This window comes from Hyperolius riggenbachi, chromosome 4 (genome assembly GCF_040937935.1).
Source record: "Hyperolius riggenbachi isolate aHypRig1 chromosome 4, aHypRig1.pri, whole genome shotgun sequence".
NCBI classification, from domain to species: Eukaryota; Metazoa; Chordata; class Amphibia; order Anura; family Hyperoliidae; genus Hyperolius; species Hyperolius riggenbachi.
The window spans coordinates 148,940,089-148,962,700 of NC_090649.1; the positions used below are offsets into that span (position 1 = coordinate 148,940,089).

The 22,612-nt window shown below is 43.9% G+C and overlaps 1 long non-coding RNA gene across 1 annotated transcript in view; it reads left to right on the forward strand.

Annotated features, from left to right (window-relative positions):
• Positions 1 to 22,612, forward strand: part of LOC137571530 (uncharacterized) — a 70,895-nt gene that overhangs the window by 40,073 nt on the left and 8,210 nt on the right. Inside the window, exons 3-4 of the long non-coding RNA XR_011031368.1 lie at positions 1,546 to 1,712; positions 22,181 to 22,286. This is a non-coding gene — a long non-coding RNA (uncharacterized lncRNA). The remainder of the gene's footprint in view (positions 1 to 1,545; positions 1,713 to 22,180; positions 22,287 to 22,612) is intronic.

Below are 22,612 nucleotides of genomic sequence, written 5' to 3' on the forward strand. Positions count from 1 at the left end.
GTTTTGAACAGGGAATCCCTCTCCCACATGTTTACCTCCGAGACAGTGACAAATATTGTTGCTAATCACAGGGGACTTTAGCACGGTAGTGGGGGGCAGAGAGCAGCAGTGGGGGGACACAGAGGCATGTCATTAGGCATAGAACATGTCCCTGTGTCTCATCTGCCCCCCAAAAAAACACCTCGGGTTCTCTTTAAAGACCAGAGTGATGACTGTACACTTTCGCTGTAAAAACATTAATAAGAATAGATTCTTAAAGTGAACCTAAACTGAGAAGGATATGGATTTTTTCCTCTTAAAATACCATTTGCCTGACTCTCCTGCTGATGATGTGTCTCTAGTACTTTTAGGCAGAGCCGGGACAAGGTCCTCCAGCATCCAAGGCTGAGACACCAAAGTGCGCCCCTCCATCCCTGCCACCCCAGCCATCACACACTGATTGCTATTAGACTAAGAGGCGCCACAGGACCCACAACCTCCCCAACACCTTAATATCTAGTTATATGGCTTGCAGTCACTGCCATGTATCCCCTTTTCTTATTTCTTTTTGCTTCAAACACAATTAGGAATGACAGCTGAATGAATTCTGTGCCACCTCCTACACTGCGCCCTGAGGCTGGAGCCTCTCCAGCCTATGCCTCGACCCGGCCCTGCTTTTAGCCACAGCCCCTCAACAAGCATGCAGATCAGGTGCTCTGACTGAAGTCAGACTGGATTAGCTGCATGCTTGTTTCAGGTGTGTGATTCAGCCACTACTGCAGCCAAAGAGATCAGTAAGACTGCCAAGCAACTGGTATTGTTTAAAAGGAAACATCCACATCCCTCTCAGTTAAGGTTCCCTGTAAAGTAAACCTGAAGCAAGAGAAAAAAAACTCATACTGTGACAAACACCCGCCAGTCCCGTCGTATTATGCCACAGTTGCCATTCAGGTATCATCCACTAGAAACTTCTGGAGGCGAATCCAGAGTGAGCACAGGAAACGTTGAGGATTGGTTAGTGTGCTTATACATGATACAATCTCAATTGTATGTACAATCGGTAAAATAAAGTTATCGATTTTGCATTGGAAATCAAGGGTAACAAGCTGCCTCTGCTCTCCGTATTGAAAACAAGACAAAGAGACCCCAGAGCTAGCTCCCTCAAAGAAAAAACAGTTAATTGCAACCTGACTAGCCAAATCAACAATTTATAAAAATAAGACAATGTGGTAGTGTGTCTCTTTTTAGAGGACCTAGAGTTCTAGCATAGATTCAGAATAGGTAAGGGGTGAGTAATAAGCCAGAATGTCTGAAAGTTCAAAATACCATGTTGGAGTCCAGTAAGTGATAAAGTCTTTGCATTTTAGCCCGAGTCCTACTGGACTGTTGATTGATAAAATTCGACAACAGATGATGAACAAGGACCCTGGATCAAGTATGTCCCTGGGTTTTACTGACTTCTCCAGCTGGGAGTGGCTATGACATGCAAAAGTCAAGCCTTGTGTAAGACTGAGTTAATGTTATTTGACCAATAACTTGAATACATCTTCGTCTCTCTTTGTGCAGCCTTTGGAAGTACCCACACCCCCAAGTACTTCCACCAATCTTTGAAAACACTCATCTGCCAAGGAGTCCTGAAGGTGCATAAATTCAATGAGGGATAGCGGTGGAATGAGGGCACGGAGAGAGGACCAGGGAGGTTCAATGAGATCCAGAGCCTTCCCACCACATAAGTAAGTATCTAACCTGAAGCAAGTTTCCTCACTTCAGGTTTCCTCTAGGCCTCGTTCAAATTACAACATGAAGATGGCCGTGCGATTGCAACGCATACGATCGCACGCCATCTGCATTTGTATGAGTTGCCTGGCTGATCCCATTCACTGAAAGATACGCGTTTTGAGAAAAATGCGTGCAGCATGCTTTTGCGCACCGCACTGGTCCGGAACGCATGCAGTGTGAACATCAGACAGTGCAGTCTATGCACTTCTGATGTTTGTGCGTGTCTGACTCCCGCACGTATTGCTGAAATCCGGTCGGGAACGTGTGCAATGTGAACCAGGCCTAAAAGAGGAACATTAACCAAGGATTGAACGTCATCCCAATCAGTAGCTGATACCCCCTTTCCCATGAGAAATCTTTACCTTTTCCCAAATAGATCAAATAGGGAGGGCTGGTATTGTGGTGAAACCCCTCCCACTGTGTGATGTCATGACCATGTTCCTGGCTGTGAACCATGTTGCATTGTGGGACATGATGGTGTTTTTTTTTTCCAACTGCCAAGCAAGCAATATCTCCCTCTGTACATAGAACTCTCAATAAACGATCATTCCGCACAGATCACCTGGCAGAACTAACTATGGCCTCAATTCACTAAGCTTATCTCCTGTCTTTAATAACTCTTCTGAGTTGTTACCATGGTGATAAGGCATGTAGTATTCAGGAAACATTTTACCTCAGGCAAACCTAAAGTTAACTCTTCTGTCTTTAAGTTAACTCTTTAATCCTTAAAATAACTCCAGAGTTAAAGACAGGCTGTTCATTAACTGCGTGTGAAAATAACTACAGAGGAGGTAACTTAACCAGCCTGGCGGTATGGACGAGCTCAGCTCGTCCATCACCGCCGGAGGCTGCCGCTCAGGCCCTGCTGGGCCGATTTGCTTCAAATAAAGAGCAGCACACGCAGCCGGCACTTTGCCAGCCGCGTGTGCTGCCTGATCGCCGCCGCTCTGCGGCGATCCGCCGCGAGCAGCGGCGAAAGAGGGTCCCCCCAGCCGCCTGAGCCCAGCGTAGCCGGAACAAAAAGTTCCGGCCAGCGCTAAGGGCTGGATCGGAGGCGGCTGACGTCAGGACGTCGGCTGACGTCGATGACGTCACTCCGCTCGTCGCTATGGCGACGATCTAAGCAAAACAAGGAAGGCCGCTCATTGCGGCCTTCCTTGTTTATTCTGGGCGCCGGAGGCGATCGGAAGAACGCCTCCGGAGCGCCCTCTAGTGGGCTTTCATGCAGCCAACTTTCAGTTGGCTGCATGAAATAGTTTTTTTTTTATTAAAAAAAAACCCTCCCGCAGCCTCCCTGGCGATCTTATCAGAACGCCAGGGTGGTTAACTACAGAGGAGGTAAATTAACTACAGAGGTGGTAAATTAACTACAGAGGAGGTAAATTAACTACAGAAGAGGTAACGTAAGGAATGAAGAGATAAGATAACTCTCTTACTTACCTTATTATCTCCAGCATGATCTTAGTGAATAGAGGCCTATGTCACCACCAGTGATAACTTTCAGAATGTAAATCAGGGAGAGGCAAGATTTTACAATGGGCAAACACTGACTGAATAATCTATAAATACATATTGTAAACAGTAAGCAATTGTATTCATGATGTCATTTTTACTACAGTTCCTGTTTAAGTGAATTGATATCGGCATGAGGTTTGTGAATTGTGGCCTTTGCCCATAACAGGGTTCAGATGAAAGAGCAATACTCTTGCAGAGATCTGGTGAATATAAAGATGTGAAAAAGCTTCATTGGCCATTTTTAGCAATTAGTGCCTTAGATAAGATCTGCTTTATAAAACTGAAGTTACAGGTAAATAACTACAACAACAACAAACATTAAGTAATCAAATATTTTGACAAATATTACATTGGAAGATATACCAGTGGCTGATAAACAGAAAAAAAAAAGAACAAGATAAGGTTTTTCTTGCTGTGTTTATATTTCCAATGAAGTACTGGCAGTAGATGCAGCCTTATCCATATGCAGCGTCTCTGTACAGTTTGTTTGTGAGTGGGATATGTTTTGCTGGCAGCTGAAGTGTTTTATTGATTTGTCATGGAGTGATTAAATTCTGAAATATTTAGACAGTAATAAGGTAGGCCATTGCCTAAGCCTGTGCTGTATAAGAGGGGGCTGTGCAGCATGAAATTGTTCTCTTTGTCATGCACAGCAGAGTCTCACACACAGGAAGGATTGACAACATTGGTATTAGTGAGATTAGGGAGGCTCTTGCAGGTGTGTTTTAAGGCAATGTATAGCTCAGTGTGACTATCACCCTTGTGTAGCCTGGAAATAATCCAATATGCAATGAACATTTTTAATACGTTCATTTTAAACATTTCATGGTTGAGAACCTCTGTAATTTCCTGTTATCGTTCATTTTCTAAAATAATTGTTAGACGACAGAATTTTGGTAAGGTGGCAGTTTTTTTTAAATTTTACCAGGATTCTTCTCCAGTCTGCTCGAGGGTTTGGTTTCTGCAAATGATACATAGGCTTTGGCCTAGGGCATGCTCTGCACATTGAGGCCTGCACGTGTAAGAGTGGAACTGCAGCTGCAGCATATGGACCGAGGACTGCAGGTGAAAGGAGGCTGTATATGGGTGGTTGTTGGGGGGGTCTGCTGTAAATAGGAAGCTGATGTACGTAGATTACAAAGTGGAGTTCACAATGTGGCCCCTGGTGAGTTGGGTGCAAGTGGTGCTGATTGTGAAAATATCAATAATATAGCATTACTGATATTTTACTGTAGATTTGCCCAGAGCCCGATTCTTACAGTAACCCTCCCTGCTGATGCCTAATGCTAACCACCATGCTAATGCATAACACTAACCTCCCCATCTAATGCCTAGCACTAACCCCCCCCCCCCCCTCCCTCATAATGCCTAACACTAACCTACCCTTCTAATGCCTAACACTAACCTTCCCTCCTAATACGTAGCACTAACCACCCTGCTAATGCATAAAACTAACCTCCCCTCCCAATGCCTAACACTTACCTCCCCTACTAATGTTTAACACTAACTTCATCTCCTAATATCTAACACGAACCTCCCTTCCTAATTTCTAACACTAACCCCCCCTCCTATTGCCTAACACTATCTTCTCCTAATGCCTGACACTAACCTCCCCTCCTAATACCTAACATCAACCTCCCCTCCTAATGCCTGGCAATAACATCCCCTCCTAATGCCTGACACTAACCTCCCCTCCTAATACCTAACATCAACCTCCCCTCCTAAAGCCTAACACTAACATCCCCTCCTAATGCCTGACACTAACCTCCCCTCCTAATACCTAGCATCAACCTCCCCTCCTAATACCTAGCATCAACCTCCCCTCCTAAAGCCTAACACTAACATCCCCTCCTAATGTCTAACAGTGAACTCCCCTCCTAATATCTTAACACTAATCTCAACACCTAATTTCTAACACTAACCACTCTCCTAATATGTAACACTAACCTCTGTTCCTAATAGGTAACACTAACCTCTGCTCCTAATGTCTAACACTAACCTCCTCTCCTAATGTCTTAACTCTAACCTCACCTCCTAATACCTAATACTAACATCACCTCCTAATAGGTAACACTAACCTCCTCTCCTAATTTCTAACACTAACTTCACCTCCTAATCCATGATCGCTTATGCAGTATGTTCTGCTGGCTGCAGAGGTACTGCAGCCAAGCAGCTCTGATTCCTTTACATGCCTATGCTAGCATAGTTCTGCATGCATTGCTTGTGATGGTCTGTCAGCTAGGGAATGGTAGTCAAGCCAGCCTGCTTGTGACTGATTACCATTCACCTGTGTGAAGATTTGCATCTCTGCTCTCATTGGATGACTTCAGTATAAAGGTTTACTTCCTGCAAGCGTGCTCCGCCCATCATAGTTTTCAGCTTTAGCTCGGTCTAAGCTGTGACCGGGTCTTTTGATACATTTATCAACGCATTACCGACAGTTTTTTCTTCTAAAACTGTTCTAACCAGCAGAAGAACAGTTCTGCATGATATTAAGAAACTTCCCAAAACCTATGTAATAGCGGCAGTTTAGCAAGGATTTCTAGAGCTACACTACAGTTAAGAAAAGTGCAAATCCATTCCTTAACTGCTGCAGATAAGAAGTGCTCATTAGCAGTTCTACAGGCAGTGCAGACTAGATGTGATTTGTGTAGGGCTCCTCCCCTTTCACTCAGAGCTTGCTGACAGCAGCTGTGTTGGTTACCTCAGTAACAGCAATTCCCCTCACACACTGCACTGCCTGAGAGACCTTCCTAGCTCCTTCTATTCCTTAAAGTTTAAGAAGGAATCTGCATTATCTAGTGATTTCTTACGATGCCTGAGACAGGTCTGCACGGATTTCTAAAAACCTACTAATATTTTGTCTCAGACACTCTTGATAAATCTGTACCCATGGAAACATTATTTGTCTTACGTTCTAGTGCAGTTATCCTGTGGAGCTATGTTATATATGTCCCACAGGGACATATATACATACTCCTTCTAGTATAGAGATTTTGTATTACCTAGCCTTGTTCGCTGTATTGTTCCTGATTCTAGTCAGTATTCCTTGCTTATGTTATATATTGGTTCCTTGCCAATATATACATATTCTAGTCAGCGTTTGTTATTTTCCTTGTATTCGTGCTACGGTAATATATCAGTGCCACTGATATATACGTACTCGAACTGTTGATATTCTGTATTCAGCTAGCCAGGTTTTAGCACGTTTTGGTAGATTGCGCTTTGCGTGACTACCTGTGCTTAGCTAGCCTAGTCCTATCCTTGCGAGGTAGTCATTGCTGCGGTTGCTATTGGTTACCTCACTCTTGTCTTTTTGAATGCTTGCTGTCACTAAAATAGTGATTAGATTAGCAAGCATTTATTCTGTCAGCCTCTGCCCTCCTAGTCCTGTCCTTGCGAGGTAGCCATTGCTGCGGTTGCTATTGGCTACCTCACTCCAGTCTGTCCTGTATCTGTCTTTATGTTTGTTATTGCAGGAGCAGCGCAACATCGCACTGCGCTGCCATTGCGTATTATCGGAAACCCAGAGCTGCAGTCGCTCTGGGCAGCCTGTGTAGCCTCTTCCATTATCCTGCTCTTAGCTTTATTGTACTGGGTGATCAGACAGTATGCCCCTCCCCCAGCATTACAATGCCTAACATAAACCTCCCCTCCTAATGCCTAACATCAACCTCCCCTCCTAATACCTAACACTTGACTTCCTTTTTAATGCATAACACTAACCTCCCCTTCTACTGCCTAACACTAACCCCCTCCTAATGCCTAACACTAGGCATGGATCTGCAATGGCTCTGGGTATTAATCTGTGATTTGTTCCCGGAAACAGACAAGTATTGAGATTCTAATATGCCCCCACCAACAGGAAGCAATACTGCCCACCCCTAGTAAAGTGACTTGTTTTTTTTTATTCCTATTTTTTTTCATAAACCAATTGCACACATTTTCTATGTAATAATTTTTTGACCACATTCGCTGTTCCACCTTTTGGGATATTAAATCCAAAATTAATAAGTTGTCCCTCTGTGTACTAAGCAGATCATTTACAACTGGTTATGAGACTATTATGATATTGGGTGTGTAATTATTGCATTATCAGCGTCTATAAGCTGAATTGTATTTTTGCTATTGTTTTGTGCAAAGTTACCCATGTAGTGTTAGATTTGTTCAACAAATTAAATATTAGATTCTATATAAATGTACTGGCCAGAATCCGAAGCCTGGCCACTTTAGGTTCCGGCTGGCCAAAATGTGAAGTGGCCGTGTTACAGCGGCCAATGTCAGAAATGAATACATTTTAGCTGCTCACTGGCTCCTCCCCCTGCCCCTCCTATACCTTCTGGCAGCCGCGGGTCCAGTATTTCTACCCACCCTCTATTTCCACTTGCACAGCAGATTCGTTCATCACCGCAGAAAAGCCCGTGGAGGAGCAGGCAGTGGGAATGCAGCAGACATTGCTTCTGCCAGCACCTGCTCTGCAGTGCCCACGTATAGGAACAAAAGTGGTGGCACGAATCCCTGCTCATTGCGGTACTTCCCTGCAGTTAAACGGTAGCGGGGAAGTGGGCGAGGGGGAAGATACAGGGTGGATAGGGATACTGGGCTAGCTGCCAGTGGTGAGAAGAGGGAGGAGCCGGTGCACCGGACTCTAATTAATTCTCACTATTGGCCGACTGGTGAAAGGAGGGCGGCAGGGGGAGGAGCCAGAGCCGCTGGAATTCATTCATTTCTGACATTAGCCGCTGTAACACGCCCACTTTTCATTTTGGCCGCCCAGAACCCGAAGTGGCCAGTCTTCGGGTTTTGGTCGTAACATGAACATCAAAGCTTATGAAAATCTATTGGAACAATGTAATTTTTATTCTATGTTATGGTAAGAGCCAGAGCCCTGTGTCATGCTGTCGCTAAACTGTAGAACTCCTCCCCACACCAAATCAAGACAGCTCCAACCCTAGAAGCATTAAAATCCAAACTGAAAAGCCACCTGTAGTCTGACATTTATGAACACACAGTCCATATGCATAACTTTTTTCGCCTAAGTTTTCTCCTATCAGATCATTTTTTTTCAACTTCTCTTTTAAATATCCTTTCAGCACTTTGCAATTGAATATGTATCAAAAAGTAGGTGAAAAAGTATTATCATAATTATTTTGAGCACCGTATTTTCTTGCTTGCTGCTGGTTTAAAGTCATTATATTGGCAAAGTGTGAAAATAAAAGCTAGGAGAAAACTCAGAAGAAAAAGTTAATTGCATATGAGCCTTTGAGTAGTAAAGGAGAAAAACACTTTTGCAAAAGTTGTACAAGTATTTATTGTTGTTACAACTCATGTATTTCCTTCTCCTGCCTGCTGGTGGCAGTGTTTACTTGGTCTATCCTGAACTTTCACTGTGCCACCAGTTATTATTGGACATTTAGCAGCTCTGCAGTTCTGCTTTCCTCCAGTGGGTGGCCGTGTGCTACTTATGCAAAAGACTTGCAGTTCAATGTCTGGTCTGTAGATGCCTCTAATGGGACTTATGTCAATTATCTCCAGCTGCTTCCTGCTTCAGGGCCTATATAAGTCTTCCCCTTCCTCCTAGTCATGGCCAGAACTTTGTAGGTCTGAGTCTCTGGACACCTCTGTTACCTGTTACCTGATTCCTTGTACCCTTTACCTTGTTCTGTGATCTGATTACCTGTTACTGAACCTTTGCTTCTGTTTATTCCTCTGTACCTCGCATGTATCTGATTACCTGTTGCTGACTCTGATATTCCGTTTTGACCTGTCTTTGCCTGCTCCCTTTGATACCGTATTATAAATATATTTGCTTGTACATATTTGTTTTTATCTCCTGCACGCCATTTGTAAATAGATAGATAGTTAATCAGGGTTTTGGTTGTATGTGTGCACACTGTTTTGTTTGGTATGCGGGAGATTCACTGTATATATTGCTTGCATATGGTTGTATTTTATTTGCATGAGTTGCTTCATAATAAACACCTTTGTTGCCCATTCCAGTTTCAGTGTCAGTGTTTCTGCAAACTGTGATCGTTCCTTGCAATACCTGTTTGTTCCGTAACAGTAAAGCCACACACAAAAAAAGGTTGGGGGGGGAGCCAATGCAATGATTCTGTTAGTTATGGTGAAAGTCTTGTTTACATTTTAATTTTATACTACTTTACTGTAACTGTCTTTTGGATTGTGGAACGAATCAATTGGGTTTCCATTCATTCTTATGTGGAAATTCGCTTTGATATAAGAGTGCTTTGGATTACAAGCAAGTTCCCGGAACAAATTATGCTAGCAAACCAAGGTTCCACTGTATATATAAACTGGAAACAGGGGCGGACTGACCATTAGGGCACTCGGGCACGGACCGAGGGCCCGTGGTCAGGGGGGGGCCCGCCACCCGCAAGAGAACCCTGAGCAGGAGGGGAGACAGCCAGTGAAGGAGGGCGATGGGCATAGCAGCGGAGAAGGGGGGAAGTTTCCCCCCCCTTCTCTCACCTTGGGGCCCCCCTTCCTGGCTCTCCCCTCCGTAATCTGCAAAGTGCAAACAGCTGGAAGCGGCTGACAGCGGGCGGAGATTTACCGCTGTTCAGCCATTGGAGGGATCGCTGATCTGTGTGCAGCTAGTCTGGGCTTGAGAAGCCCAGACTAGCGGCACACAGATCAGCGCTCCCTCCGGTGGCTGAACAGCGGTAAGTTTCCGCCCGCTGTTAGCCGCTTCCAGCTGTTTGCACTTTGCAGATTACGGAGGGGAGAGCCAGGAAGGGGGGGCCCAAGGTGAGAGAAGGGGGGGGGGTGGAAACTTCCCCCCTTCTCCGCTGCTATGCAAATCTCCCTCCTTCACTGGCTGTCTCCCCTCCTGAAGACACTACAAGCCTGGCTGCATATACTGGGGGCACTTACAGACCTGGCTATACTGGGGAGACCTATACACCTGGCTGCATATACTGGGGGCACCTATACACCTGGCTGCATATACTGGGGGCACCTATACACCTGGTTGCATATACTGGGGAGACCTATACACCTGGCTGCATATACTGGGGGCACCTATACACCTGGCTGCATATACTGGGGGCACCTATACACCTGGCTGCATATACTGGGGAGACCTATACACCTGGCTACATATACTGAGGGCACCTATACACCTGGCTGCATATACTAGGGAGACCTATACACCTGGCTGCATATACTGGGGGCACCTATACACCTGGCTACATATACTGGGGGCACCTATACACCTGGCTGCATATACTGGGGAGACCTATACACCTGGCTGCATATACTGGGGGCACCTATACACTTGGCTGCATATACTGGGGGCACTTATACACCTGACTACATATACTGGGGGCTCTTATAGACCTAGCTACATATACTGGGGGCACCTATAGACCTGGCTGTATATACTGGGGGCACCTATAGACCTGACTGTATATACTGGGGACACCTATAGACCTGGCTATACTGGGGACACCTATACACCTGGCTACATATACTGGGGACACCTAAAGACCTGGCTATCTATACAGGAGACACCTATAGACCTGGCTATCTGTACTGGGGACACCTATAGGCCTGGCTACCTATTCTGGAGACACCTGTAGACCTGGCTACCTATACTGGGGAAACTTATAGACCTGGCTATCTTAACTGGGGACATCTATAGACCTGGCTATCTTAAATGGGGACATCTATAGACCTGGTTATCTATTCTGGGGACACCTGTAGATTAGGCTACTTATACTGGGGACACCTATAGACCTGGATACCTGCACTGGGAAAACCTATAGACCTGGATACTTCCACTGGGGATACCTTTTGACCTGGTTACCTATACTGGGGGCACCTATTTTGGGGGAACTGCTGCCATATTAACTATTTTTGGGAAACTGCTGCTGCCAGATTAAGTGTACTTTGAGAAACAGCTGCCAGATTATGTGTATTTTTGGGGAACCGCTGCCAGATTGTGTATAATGGGGGAACTGCTGCTTCCAGATTCTGTGTATTTTGGGGGAACCACTGCTGCTACATGTATTTTTGGTGATCCGCTGCCAAATTATGTGTATTTGGGGGAACCGCTGCTGCCAGATAACGTCTATTTTGGGGGAACGACTGCCATATTATCTGTATTTTGGAGGAACCTCTGCCAAATTGCATGGATTTTTGGTGAAATGCTGTCAGATTACATGTATTTTGGGGGGAAACACTATGGCAGAGTTCAAACTTCCCCGGCAGACCTTTTACACCACTGCTAAGGTCATGTATATTTTGCCCCACCCATGACCACACCCACATTCTGTTTCGTGACCACACCCATTTTTTGGCGCGCCGCGCGTTTTTGTCAGTGTACAATATAACATATTTACTGTTGTCAATAAATGATTATATCTTAGTCTGTAAAAATATAACGTGAAAGGTGGGAAACACTGGTATGGGGGCCCCATATTCTCCTATTGCCCGGGGGCCCCATGAGTTGTCAGTCCGCCCCTGGAAATGCTCTTTCTATAATAATGCACAGTGGGGAAGGGGGGCTCAGTGGGGAAGCATTGTGGTGTGATCAGGTGTTACATGGCTTTGGACTGCATTTTGTCAATACATTGTATATGCTCTGCAGATATAGCACCTCGCTCCTTAAGTGACACGTCTTCCAAGGTGGATGTGACTTGCTTTCTAGAGAAATAAGCGTTTTCTCCATTTGTGTAATAACAATTATTTTTTAAAACCAATGTGTAAAGCCCTCTGGCTGCCTGGACGCAGTTTATTCCAAATCAACAGAATCTTTAGATAAACAAAGCTCATCCTTACAAGCAAGCAGGAACACGTGTGTGCCCGTGTGTATGTTTGCGTGTGTGTTTCCCTGTGTCTGAGTTTGCGTTTGTGCCTGTGTGCGTGTGTGTGTCTGTGTGTATGTTTCCGTGTGTGTGTTTGTGTGTTTCCATGTGTATGTGTTAGTGCCTGTGTGTGTGTGTGTCTGTGTGTATGTTTCCGTCTGTGTGTGTTTCCATGTGTATGTGTTTGTGCCTGTGTGTGTGTGTCTGTGTGTATGTTTCCGTGTGTATGTGTTTGTACCTGTGTTTGTACCTGTGTGTGTGTGTGTGTGTGTGTGTGTGTGTGTGTGTGTGTGTGTGTGTGTGTGTGTGTGTGTGTGTGTGTGTGTGTGTGTGTGTGTGTGTGGGGGGGAGGGAAGAGGGTATGTCTGTGCCTGTGTGCGTGTGTGTATATGTTTGCGTGTGTGTGTGTTTCCATGTGTTTGAGTCTGTGTGTGTATATGTTTGCGTGTGTGTGTGTTTCCATGTGTTTGAGTCTGTGTGTGTTTCCCTGTGTTTGAGTCTGTGCGTGTGTGTGTATGTTTGCGTGTGTGTGTGTGTTTCCCTGTGTGTGTGTGTGTGTGTGTGTTTCCCTGTGTTTGAGTCTGTGCGTGTGTGTGTGTATGTTTGCGTGTGTGTGTGTTTCCCTGTGTTTGAGTCTGTGCGTGTGTATGTTTGCGTGTGTGTGTTTTTCCCTGTGTTTGAGTCTGTGCGTGTGTGTATGTATGTTTGCGTGTGTGTGTGTTTTCCTGTGTTTGAGTCTGTGCGTGTGTGTGTATGTTTGCGTGTGTGTGTGTGTGTTTCCCTGTGTTTGAGTCTGTGCGTGTGTATGTTTGCGTGTGTGTTTTTCCCTATGTTTGCATCTGTGTGTGTGTATGTTTGTGTGTGTTTCCCTGTGTGCGTGCGTATGTATATATAATGGTGCTATAGGACAAAGAATATCAGAAAACATAATAAAATATATAACACAAGTTCTAGCATAAAAAGGACAGAAAATAATTACCATAAATGGGAATTGATGGTAAGTTAGATAGCAGGAAGCTGATGCAAGATAAATTGTCAGGAGGAAATCATCTTTAATATGCATTGCAGTTTTGGGCACCCGTTCATGAAAAAAAGACATTATGCAACTAGAAAGAGTTCAGCCAGCAAAAGTAATAGAGGTAATGGAGGATTTTACATAGAGCAAAGACCAGCCAAATTGGGCTCGCCTGCATTAGGGAAGAGGAACCTCTTCAAGGTCGGTGAAAAGAGATTTCAGGAGAACTTTTCCTCCCGTGGAATGTGCAGATGACACAAATTCATCACCAGCATCTCTGCAAGCCGCAGGAAGATAGTTGCAAAATATCATTTACTTCTAAACGATGTGGAGGTATAAAACAAAATTAGCAGCTGTACAGTATATCCAAATTTGGAGGCTTTACTTTTGCAGCCAATTCAAGGTCATTCAAACACATCACTTACTGGATGTCAATCTGAGGGAAATTGATTTTATCGTTAGGAAGTGTAAATCTTCAAATTAAATTCTATATGTCGCCTATGTTCACTTGTTAAGCAGCCAACACGCATTAGATGAGGGGACGGCAGCTTTTGCCAGCTTGCAAGCTGCATTCACATACAGTGTACAAAGTGAAGTTGATTCCCGTATCATGTAACACCCTTCTATCCTTTAAAGGAGTTATCAGGGATTTTTATAGAAAATAAACACTACTTACCGGGGGCTTCCTCCAGCCCCAAGCTCCCAGGACCTCCCTCGCCGCAGCTCTGCCCGCAGCCGTTTGCCGGAGCTCCGACCCGGTCCCCGGCGATGACGTCAGAGTGACCTCCAGGTCGCTCTGTACTGTCAATCACCGCCACGTGGGCCGGAGCGGACTGCGCAGGCACAGAACTACTGTGTCTGCGCAGTCCGCTCTGGCCCACGTGGCGGTGATTGACGGCGCCGCTCGCGCAGGCGCAGTACAGAGCGACCTGGAGGTCACTCTGACGTCATCGCCGGGGACCGGGTCGGAGCCCTGGCAAACGGCTGAAGGCAGAGCTGCGGCGAGGTAGGTCCTGGGAGCTTGGGGCTGGAGAAAGCCCCCGGTAAGTAGTGTTTATTTTCTATAAAAATCCCTGATAACTCCTTTAAAGTGGGATTGTCATCCATAAAATCAAATTCCATTTACCCACTGCTCTGTGATCATTATGCAGTCTACAACCTGACCCTGCATTGCAAGCACTCCAATCTAATCAGAAATATTTCTGCTGTAGTAAATCTTATCTCAGTCAGCCTGGCTCTATTTGGTACATTGCCGATGAGAAGGAAGCTTGTCCTCTCCCCTCCCACATTCTTGCTCCCCACTGATGAGTTCAGTGAGCTGCTTAAAGAGGAACTCCAGTGAAAATAATGTAATATAAAAGTGCTTCATTTTTACAATAATTATGTATAAATGATTTAGTCAGTGTTTGGAAATTGTAAAATCTTTTAAATCCCTGATTTACATTGTGACATTTATCACATGGTGACATTTTTACTGCTGGTGGGTGATGTAGCTGCTGCTTGCTTTTTTGGCATTTGGAAACAGCTGTAAATAGCTATTTCCCACAGTGTAACAAGGTTCACAGACAGGAAACTGCCAGGACCATGGTCCTCAGAGTTAATTGTGGGAGGGGTTTCACCACAATATCAGCCATACAGCTCCCCCTGATGGTCTGTTTGTGAAAAGGAATAGATTTCTCATGTAAAAGGGGGTATTAGCTACTGATTGGGATGAAGTTCAATTATTGGTCACGGTATTCTCTTTAAATACCATCTATGCCAGGGGTCTCAAACTCAATTTACCTGGGGGGCCGCAGGAGGCAAAGTCAGGATGAGGCTGGGCCGCATAAGGGATTTCACAATCGTGGCGCATCGCCGCCTCTGCCCGCCCCTCTCACTCTTCCTTCACAGAGAGGGGCGGGGAGAGGCGGCCATCCGTGCGGCGATTGACGTCAGGAGGGGCAGAGCTGAAGCTGAAAGCTCTGCCCCTTCCAGGAAATGCCGGCGGATTGCCCCCCGGGCGATTTGGGGGCTCTGCAGCCCTCGTTTAGGGACGGGGATGCGGCGGACTACTTGGGAGCACTGAAGTGAACTATAAGGAAGCTTTTGCCGGCGAGGGCCACAAAATATTGTATCTAGGGCCGCAAATGGCCCGCGGGCCGCGAGTTTGAGACCCCTGATCTATGCTGTGCTTACATGTGTTTACAAAGCAAGCTAGATATGGCAGTGCAGTTTCTAGGAGAAAAAGAAGAGTAAGGGAGGCAATGGCATCAGAATTAACTTCAGTCGAAGGGAATAAAAATGGAAAATGCCAGGAACAGTTTTCTCATTATTTACTATTTACAATTCACTGAAATCAACATGCGAAAAGTACATTGCATATGTTATGTAAGTAGAACAAGTATTTATCTGCTTATATATGTTTTTTTCCTGGGATAGTATGGCTACCCCTCCTCCTTTAATTATTTAGTGCCCATATTTAATTAAATGATGGATGTATAGAACACAAGTTTTACATTGGCTGTCCCAAAAATGAGCATCCTTACCAAAAGAGCTCACGGTGAAAAATAAATCCTCAGTGTTCCTTATATTGCACAAGCTCCGCAACACCCAATCGGTGATCCTTGTTGAGTGGGGTCATGGAATCCTGTGTGGGGAGCAAGGGGCATCAGCAGTGGAAGTGGACAGGGTAAACTGGCTAAAACAGCTACAATATATTGTTTTGCAGTGCAACATGGCCAAAAAGTTGCACCACGCTGCAGTATTGCAGTGCAACCATGCAGTGAGGCATGAAAGTATGCCTCACTTCTACTGTAAACACGCACACGCCCAGTTAACACATAGCATTATAATTATTTAGTATTTATATAGCACCAATTCTTCTGCAGCTCTGTACAGAGTATATATAGTCTTGTCACTAACTGTCCCTTGGAGGAGCTCACAATCTAGTCCCTACCATAGTCATATGTCTATGTATGTATTGTGCAGTGTATGTATTGTAGTCCAGGGACAATTTAGGGGGAGCCAATTAACTTATCTGTATGTTTTTGGGATGTGGTAGGAAACCAGAGTGCCTAGAGGAAACCCATGCAGACAAGGGGAGAACATACAAACTCCTTGTAGATGTTGACCTGGATGGGATTCGAACCAGGAACCCAGTGATGCAAGGCAAGAGTGCTAACCACTACGCCACCGTGCTGCCCAGCATTGAGTTTGTTACTGCACCAGAACCCACCACGCTGCACTCGATTTAAAAGCTCCATGGGAATATCATTGCATCACATGCAATGATATTGTGCAATGTGCCGCAACAGACCCAAGTTCTGGTTGCACAACAAAAAAAAAAATCTCTTTTTGCACTCTTGTAACAATTGCGGCCTGCGTTGCTTTTTTGTTCTTGCAGAGTTTTTTGAATGTTCATATATTGTTGAATTTACAGAGTCACTGTACTGACATATAGTAGAATGTAGTAAATCATTCAGGACATCCACTTTTTCTAAATTTTCCTGGTTCCCGCATCTAAAACACTTCCTATATCTATATGTTGCTGTACTTATATTGGTGCCCTTCAAGTGATGTCACAACCTAGGCTATTTAGGCCCCGTTCACACTTGCGGTTCTCTGCCAAACGGACCGGATGACCTGACCGGATCCGGACCGGATCTGGATCGGAACCGTACGGTTCTGATCCGGATCCAATCTGGATCCGGTCAGGTTGCATCAGGTGTTCATCAGGATGCGATCCGGATCCGTTTGGCAAAAGATAATAGAAATAAAATAAAAATGTTGGGGTCTGGGAGGTCAGCAGAAGGTGGACCTGTGGAATCAGGCCCTCCGCTGTTTAGCACTCACCTCCACCTCCGACATACTGCCAACATCTCCAGCACGTTTAAAGTCACTGCTGCTCCACTCCAAAATGCTTGCCCATGTGTCCCCATCCAAAATCGCCGCTACAATACGCATAGGAAGTGGGGTAGAACATCTGGATTTTATAGCCAGTGTGTTGTGCGCTCTCCAGTTCTCTTTGGTTTGTATTGGCCGGATGGTGCAGTCCGGCTCCGCTCCGGATACGTCTGCCGGAGGAGCCGGACCAAAAAATATCGCATGTTGGGTCTTACGCCGGAGTCCGGATCCGGTCCGGACGAAACGGACGCATGTGAACGGACGCATAGACTTTCATTGCTATGCCGTGCGTCCGTTCCGTATGCGGTCCGGCTCGGCGATTCCGGACGGCGACCGCTAATGTGAACCGGGCCTTAGCTATGCAGAATTCTGCTAACAAAGCATTCTGGGAGAACAAGTATTTTTTTCTACTGGCTTGACAGCCTCTCCCTACTCCTCTCACTTCAGGTTCTTTTCAACACATAATAAGAGGTAGAGCACACAGCTACAAATAAGTTTATCCACCAGGAGGTTGCCCAGTTCCAATGCTGAAGCACATAAAATATGTCCATAGACTCCTTAGATAGAACAGCCTTCACCACTGAGCAGTCTAATGCTGGGAATACACTATGGGCTTGATTCACAAAGCGGTGCTAACCTACTTAGCACGTCTAAAGTCTTTAGACGCGCTAACCAGGGTGCTAAGTAGGTTAGCACCGGATTTCTCAATCAGATCGCGCGCTAACTTTGCGCGTGCAAAGTCCCATAGGCTTTAATGGGCACTTCGCGCGGAGCGCCCTGCGCTCTGTGCAGTACGCACGTAAAGTTTTACGTGTATAAAGTTTTGCGCGCGTAAAGTTGTATGCGCGAAAAGCTTGTTTAGACGTGCTAAGGGGGTTTTCACAAGCGTGCTAACAGTTTGCACCGCTTTGTGAATCAAGCCTATGAGTTTTTTCAGCAGAGAGATGGCTCGATAGATAATTTTCGACAGGTCCAATCTGATTTCAATCGTTTTTCTGATCGATTTTCCCATAGAAATGAATGGAAATCGATCAGAAAAACAATTGTAAATCGATTGGAAAGTAAATCTGCCAAAAAAAGCTGATTGTGTATTCCCAGCATAAGGAATGGGTGGAGACTGATGTAAAATAGTGGAACATAGACTTTATTTTTTGTGCTTCATCATTGGAACTGTGCCACCCCCGGGTGGATACACGTATTGGTAGCTGTGTGCGCTACCTCTTGTTTTGTATTATTTAGTAATCATAAGAGGAGGCAAACCAGCTAGTTCATAGTAGTATATACCAGCGCCCATAAAAACAAGGAGCACCAAGAGCCCCAATAGTGTAATATGTACTGGTAAATGGTTACTAGATAGAGTAAATATTAATACTCACAAACCAGGGTTACCATTAGGCAACCACTGTAAAGGCAGGTGGGGAGATTTTCCTGACCCCACTCAGGAATAAGAAGTCGCTCTCTGTAGATGAGAAAAAGGGGGTTCAACCCTCCACCCAGGGTGGACTCAATATTATGCAGGAGAACAGAGGCGCCAAAAGGATAAAAGGAAGCTAAATGAGCTTAAAAACCAAATTCTTGGTAAATAGAGGAGGTAGTGGTGGACTTACCTACTCCAAGTAGACACACAACGACTGTAGTAAACACAGTCAATATATTTTATTTATGAACTCCAAATATGCAACGCGTTTCGCAGGTTTGATCCCGCTTCATCAGGCAATAACAACGGAGCAATAGCTGTAAACAGAGATAATTGGCTCATAACCCATGTGTAGTCATACAGTCATTAAATTGTATAAAAATAAAATATATATATAAAAATTATAAATAAATATCAAACATCAGAGGTGAAATAGATATTAAAAAGTGGGGGTGATTGGGATAAAAACAGTGGAAAAGGTAATTGTGAGCAGTGATGAGCAAAACTGTTAATATTCGTTTCACATAAAATCTTGCAATAATAATGTTTAATTCAAAAAACAATTTGGGGGGGGGGCATAAATAAATAAATCAATTCCCGTTAACTTGCGCGGTTTTTGCGTACATTGCACATATCCACGAAAAAAACACCAATCTTTTTGGGCTAGAATAAAAATTGTTTTGGCCGCTTTGCGCTAAAATATAGTTCTATATGTTTTCACAAAAATATTGAGCTAAAAGCAAAGAATGTGAAAATCAAAGATAAACCTCGAATCAAAAACCGAATTCTCAATGCAAAAATTCACAAGCAATGGAAAAAAATGAAGGTTTCATAAGGAAACACAGCTGGGACTTACCATATGTGGTCAGTAGAAGAGCCAGGCACCTGTGTGAGGGCTCACTTCCAGGAGTGCTCATTTATACTAGTTTGGGGGTTGATTGACCAATCATAGTGCTTGGTAAATGTGCTGAGTCATTCAGCACATGTGCAGATGCAACTAGCAGTTGCTGGTGCCATTTTGGAATAGGGCAAGATTAAGGGCAAGTTCATTTTAGTGATGCAGTGCCATCTAGTGGTGGATTGTGATATATGTATATAGGAGATTGTATGATAAAGTGCATAGTAGAGCGTAACAATTACATATTACCTGAACAGATAAAATGAGTACCTGCAAGACAGGTTAAAATGATGTGATACATGTAAAATAATAAGATAATCAAAGAATATTAATAATGCATACTATAAAAATATATAAAAACCTCTAAGAAAAGCATGATATAAAACACTAGGGAAAATTGTCACATCTGTGTCACTTGATGTTGTAGCATCATGATATAAGTAACCATATTGTTGTCTATCCATCCATAGGTTTTTGCAGTTTTGTGGCAATGTATAGATTGTACATAATTTACAGTAAAAATATAAGACTGTAAAATCATAACATCAGAAATTAAAAAATTAAAAGAGGACTAGATAAAAGTGTGAACGGAACAGTATGAATATATTACTTAGAAAATTAATAGATTTTTTTCTAGGACCTCGTTTAATCCTTCTGGAGCGAGTGTCCTAAGAGTCTGGATTTTTTGAGTTTCTCAAATGCCGCTGGTTCTGATTGGTTAATGGTGTCTATTAAGGTGATGGAAAAAGTGTCGGGTTTGCTCTGGTGCATGAGGTTAACGGGAATGTATTTATTTATTTATGCCCCCCCCCCCCCCCCAAAAAAAAAATAGTTTTTTGAATTAAACATTATTATTGAAAGATTTTATGTGAAACGAATATTAACAGTTTTGCTCATCACTGCTCACAATTACCTTTTCCACTGTTTTTATCCCAATCACCCCCACTTTTTAATATCTATTTCACCTCTGATGTTTGATATTTATTTATAATTTTTATATATATTTTATTTTTATACAATTTAATGACTGTATGACTACACATGGGTTATGAGCCAATTATCTCTGTTTACAGCTATTGCTCCGTTGTTATTGCCTGATGAAGCGGGATCAAACCTGCGAAACGCGTTGCATATTTGGAGTTCATAAATAAAATATATTGACTGTGTTTACTACAGTCGTTGTGTGTCTACTTGGAGGAGGTAAGTCCACCACTACCTCCTCTATTTACCAAGAATTTGGTTTTTAAGCTCATTTAGCTTCCTTTTATCCTTTTGGCGCCTCTGTTCTCCTGCATATTATCTTTCACCATGATTGACACAATGGGCCATATGCAATCCACTTTTTCACCTAAGTTTTCTCCAAGGTGATATTTTCAGAACTTGTAAATAAAATGCCTTTTACACCACCAGCAAGCAAACAAACACTGAAAATAATTTTGGCAGTGCTTTTTCACCTACTTTCTGGTACTTTTTACATTGCAAAGTGCTAAAAAGTTAATTTAACTTGAAGATGAAAAATTATCACCTAGGAGAAAACTCAGGTGAAAACGTGAATTGCATATGGGCCCAGGGATTTTAGCACCATTGCCCCACTTGATTTCAATCAGACCTTAGCAAAACTAGAATACTTCTGGTATCCGACACAAGCAAGGATTGCCTGATGCCGGATACATGTGCTTGCCGGTTACGTGAATTAACACTAGACTTCCCCACCGAAGCAGCAGACACAACTTACCGATCCTCCGGTCGCAATCTTCCACACACCCTGCAGCTCCCAGCGGCCTTCCGGCATCCTTTGTGTATGGTCCTGGCATGTCACCTGACCCATCATGCCAGGAGCCAAGTATTTACGTGCTGCATGAGGCACAGAAGACACCGCCCAGAGGATTAGTACGTTATTTCTGCCCTGAATACTGCCAAAGTTCTGCCCCTTTCTCCCCCGCAGGAATGTCAGTTAATTGAGACTCCCGGATGCCTAAGTTCCGGATAACAGGAACTTTCCTGTAATTTGATTCAATGTTTTTATTGCCCCCTCCCCCTTTCTAATCCATTAATAACATCTCCTAGTGTATGGCTAGCTGTAGTACGGCAGCAATATGTCACGGAGAAAAGCCAGACTTGCTCTGCAAGCATTCTTTTATGCGAAGATTACAGACAGCACATATAAATTAAAATTCCAGCAATTATGCTGACTGTATTTAAAATGCATTTAGCGATTTTTAATTAATAGATAACTATATTATTGTATTTGCTTTGAGTGTTTTCGTTATCCTTGCTGCTTGTTGTTTTTCATTTCCCACATAGTGCTGCACACATTCAAGGCCTCATCATCATCATTAGCAGTAGCTGTATGCTGCGGGGCTGGGTGCACAGTGTTCCCATTCTATTTGCAGAAGTGTGCACTGTTTGTCAGATAAACCTATGAATGGCTGGTTTTCAGACACAGCTCATGAGACGTCTGCGTGTGACCTGCACTGTACTTGTGACGGGCCCATATACTTAGTAGTGTTACTGTGCAATGGTCATAAAAAGAGCTCAGATGACTGAGTGAAAACAGTGGAGCAACTCCCTCCAATGAACGTAAAGGGTCAGTAACTGCAATAATGAAGAAACAGACGTTCCTTACTGTGTAATTGATTTTTTAGCCTGAAGCCTTTAATTCATCAAACCGTGGTAACACAGTGGGACCACATGCTGGAAGCTTCGAGATCAGCTTTAATCAAGGCACAATTATAACAAGAACACTAATTCAGCGGTAGACATGTCAGGATTTCATAATCTGTACCAGTGGCTTCCTTCGGAGCCCTTTAGAATGTGTCAGGTCCCTTACACAGAAAATCTTTACCTCCATGTTTCGCTTGTGACAGGTACACATCGTCAGAGCCAAGGTACTGCGTTAATATGAACTTTGCCTGTCAGATCAGACCACGCTGTGCAATAAATGATTTGCCTTTCAAGACAGACTGCTCAAGGGTACGCTTTTCTCTTGTGATATTCATATTTTGTTTCTTCAGCTTTGGTTATTAAAAGGATGCAAACCTTAGCAAAATGAAAAACATGGCACCTCCTAATCCTACCGGGATTAATAAGCCTTGTGAGATGTTTACTAAAAATAAATGCAGCTGCTTATACTGAATACATTTCAATTCAGTAGTTGACTTAAAGTGGAACTGCCATCAAAGACATGAAAAGAATTAATATTATATTGCTGCCACTATTCCTGTAGGATATTGCACAGAACATAAACCATTTTTTTTTATAAGATCTAGCGGGCTGATTTTCATACCTGAGTTATATGC